Source organism: Limulus polyphemus, unplaced genomic scaffold (assembly GCF_000517525.1).
Source record: "Limulus polyphemus unplaced genomic scaffold, Limulus_polyphemus-2.1.2 Scaffold261, whole genome shotgun sequence".
NCBI lineage: Eukaryota > Metazoa > Arthropoda > Merostomata > Xiphosura > Limulidae > Limulus > Limulus polyphemus.
Window position 1 is genome coordinate 194,460 of NW_013665871.1, and position 4,513 is coordinate 198,972.

Sequence of the window (4,513 nt, forward strand, 5' to 3'; positions counted from 1 at the left end):
CTTGATTTTTTGTACACTAAAATCCTATGGAAAAAAAGGCTGAAGATGGGATGAGAACTTTTCGAAACATTCATTAAACATGTTTTCCACCATTTCGTTGTTCCTCATATAATATTTTTATTCAATTGTGGATTTTGCTTCAAATGGCCAAGCTATTTTAATTGGCACCCCTGAAACTTTTTTGATACTATATCTTCATTTACTTCGTTGTTTTTTGGTATTTGGCTACAACACTAACATTTTCTCACCTGACTTAGAACACAGGAAAGCAGGGTGGAGGCAATGATAAAGCAGTAAAACAAGAAGACAAGAATTCGCAACGTCAGCTTCAAAATAAGAAGTGGTGCTATCGGAGAGTGCGCTAGCGCTCTCTATGTAGGGATGGCACGGCTGCCCATATTAAAGCAATACGAAAGTTATCTGGATTTTCTTCTTTACAGATCATCAAAAGCTAGATATGAAGAGCTACCTGGCATAGTTGCTGTATGCCACTTTTCAGCTATCCAGAGCGTCCCAAAGTCGAAAACTGGCGAATAGCCAAAACAGAAATTTCTTATTTTCGTTCACCATTATGTTTCTTCAATAGGCCTAGCGCCTACTTAGTTTTAACAATAACTATAATTTTATCCTCATTTGATAGAGCAAAACAATCTTCACGATCTCTGACTACTTATTTTATTATTACTATATGCAAATTGTATAAAGCTTTAGAATACATTCTATAACCTAGTAACCCACGTACGCCATCTTATAAAAAGTAAGCAAACAAATATTATGAAAAATTTATTGCTGAATGAAAAATCTATATAAGGCTGGCTACTAGACTTGAAAAAAAAAAAAGAACCAAACGAAATAGGGATGGAAGTGGACATATCACTTGATCTGGCTAATGGTCACAAAGCAAACTAAGTTGTCTTGACTTTTCATGAAGAATAAAATCCCGACATTACTGACTTCCCCACTGGCAAAACAAATAGAACCAGAATTTCCAATCGTAAAATGTTACTCTATTGTAACATAGTCATTAAAGTAGTATTCTAAAGTTAATTAAAGGAAAGGTATAATGATGAAAGCTGAGATTCTATTCAAACACAAAGCTTTCGATAGACAAAGTGTGAAAGTCTATCTTGTTTGGTTTCTTTTTTTCAAGTTCAGAAACCAGCCCTAGAAATCTTTCTTATTTAGTGATAATTTTTTCCTATATATATATATACTCAGCTAGTGTTCTTATCAATAGCTGTTTTTATAGATTTTTTTAATGTGTGGTATTATTCTTATCTGCATTTTATTACCACTTATTGTTATTAATTAATGAATGGGAATTAATCATTATTAGAAACTTTGTATATATAAGAAAATCTCTGATATCAAGATGTTGACTTTTTGAAAGACAAATCGCTTGTTTAGTTCCATGTTATGCCCCCAGTGGATCAGCGGTAAGTCTGAAGGCTTATAACGATAAAAACCGGGTTTCGATACCCGTGATGGGAACAGCACAGACAGTCCATTGTGTATCTTTGTGCTTAACAAGGATACAAACAAATCTTCATTTTATTTTGACGTATGTTCTTTATCATCATGACGCGCCCCCCAGTAGTACAGCGGCATGTCTGCGGACTTACAATGATAGAAACCGGGTTTCGATACCAGTGGTGGGCAGAGCACAGATAGCCCTTTATGTAGCTTTGTGCTTAATAACAAACAAAAATTAACTCCTTACAACTCATAATATACCAATTCCATTCTTTATTGCAGAAGTACAAGCTTTGTGCATAAATTCAAAACAAACAATCATCATGACTGGATCATTACAGGTTGATAATCATTGTCTTCTGAATAGCCGAAGTAGAATCATATCAGAAAACTATAGTCAAACAGCTTTATTTCTATTGTAAACAAGCTAATAATTATATGTATAACTTAAACAATTTCATTAGAGTAACAAGATTTCATAGCTATCAGAATGCTATAGGCTCGTTATATATATATATAGAGAGAGAGAGAAAAATGTATGTCTAACATATAGTTACAAAGAGTTTTAAATGCTTCTTACAGCATATGAAACGAATGTTTCAGCAGAACTCACGTAAATATCACATGTTTGAGAAATCACTTTATCGAACTAGATGTGTAAGAGATGCTCTGATCAGGTTCTTTCTAACAAGAAGTATACGAAGTTCTCTGATTAGATTCCATGTAACAAGCAGTGTACGAGGTGCTCTGGTCAGGTTCAATCTAACAAGAAGTGTACGAGGTTCTCCGATCAGGATTTATCTAACAAGAAATATAAGAGGTTCTCAGATTAGGTATTATCTAAGAAGAAGTATACGGGATTCTCTGGTTAGGTTCTATCTAACAAGAAGTATACGAAGTTCTCTGATTAGATTCCATGTAACAAGCAGTGTACGAGGTGCTCTGGTCAGGTTCAATCTAACAAGAAGTGTACGAGGTTCTCCGATCAGGATTTATCTAACAAGAAGTATAAGAGGTTCTCAGATTAGGTATTATCTAAGAAGAAGTATACAGGATTCTCTGGTTAGGTTCTATCTAACAAGAAATGTGCGAGGTTCTCCGATCAGGATTTATCTAACAAGAAGCGTAAGAGGTTCTGTGATCAGGTTATATCTAACAAGAAGTATACGGGATTCTCTGGTTAGGTTCTATCTAACAAGAAATGTGCGAGGTTCTCTGATCAAATTCTATATAACAAAAAGTGTACGAGGTTTTCTGATTCGTTCTATCTAACAAGAAGTGTACGAGGTGCTCTGGTCAGGTTCAATCTAACAAGAAGTATACCAGGTTCTGTGATGAGGCTCTATCTAATAAAAACGTGTACGAGGTTCTCTGGTCAGGTTCATTCTAACAAGAAGCGTAAGAAGTGATATGCTAAGGTTCTATCTGACTAGAAATGAACTGGATGATCTGATCAGGTTCTTTAAGTAGATGTGCACGAGATGTATTGATCAGATGTTATCGAACTAGATGTGTACTAAATATTCTCATCAGGTTCTATCAAACGAGAAGTGGGCAAGAGGTTCAGGAGAACTTAGTCTTATCTAGTATGTGAAATACTCAGATCAGGTTCAATTAGTCTTCAAGTTTTAATGGGGATCGGGAGTCGTCCTATCCACAAGCTAGCAAGATGCCCAAATGAGATTTTATCTAATCAAAGAGTGGTATATTCAGGAGAGGAGTTATTACACATTAGTGCACTAGATGCTCAAATCAAGCTTGTACGGAATGATCAGGTTAGTTATGATCTGTTACTACCTCTATAAGTGGACAGAAAATTGAGAAAAGGTTTTATCCCCATAAGTGTATGGAATGCGTGGGACAAATCAGTACCGGTGTGAGGGAGGGAGGGATATTTATGCAAAGAGCACACTGCACCAGGGCTCCCTCAAACGTTCAGTATTTATATCTTAATGTATTATAGAATTGTTTTTTATCTCTTCTGTAGATTTTTCAACATATTATCCTGTTTACGTTTTCTATAAAATTAAATAAGACTTAAGGAACCTTATTATTTAAAAGTTTCTGCACCAAGGTTACAGAAAACCTAACGCCGGGCCTGAATCTGATCTGTCTGACTGTTTCAGATTTGATTGTCTCAGTTTGTCTAAAATGTTTCGTGCATAGCTGATCCTAATTTTAAACTGATAAACTAAAGGACAGGTAGCTAGTCAACAGCGCCTACCGCCAACTCTTGAGCTGCTCTCGGCTGACCTATTAGTGCGATTTTCCTGCCCCATTTCTAGTACATCACAAACCCTCGAATGCAGGACGCGGTTTATTGGCAACGGGACGCGAACCATAAGCACTCAGATTGACAGTCCGGGCACACTAACTGCTTGGGCATGCCTGATTGAGAGGCTGGAACTCAAATAAATGACTGAATGCTCGAGTAAGGTTATAAGTATATTAGTGGTGGGATTTTATCGAACTATAAGAGCTGAAATGAAATGTTCTACTTCAAGGGCAATATAAGAAATTCAGCCCACACTACCGAGAGGCTAACTAAAACTAGATCGTAAATGTATTTAATTTACACTTACAAGATCTCTGATTTCCCTCTGTACATTAGTAGCTTTGATGCAAAATCCTTGTCACAGCAATACCTGGTAAATCTGAGATTTTCAGCTTAATTATTATCTTGGAGTAAGTATTTGGTATCAAAGCTCAGAGATTCTGAAAGGTGAATACGATTGGTATTATTGCTTCTGTTCTAGAAAGCCACGCACGATTTCAAACTGGCCAAAGAAAAAAAAAGAATATAGATAAGACAACGCCCCGAGAACGAATAAGATGAAAACAAGGAGACAGGTACATTCATAAGAAGCATTTCTCGATGCACTGACCTAATAAATACATAATTGACATCAGATTTGAGTGTACGTTTGTTATGTTGTTATTTGATACGGGAAAATAGCATTTAAAATCAATGACCTAGGAAAAACAACAACTTATAACCAGCAAGAAAGACTTGTTTGTTTGCTTATATTTAAGAGCAAAA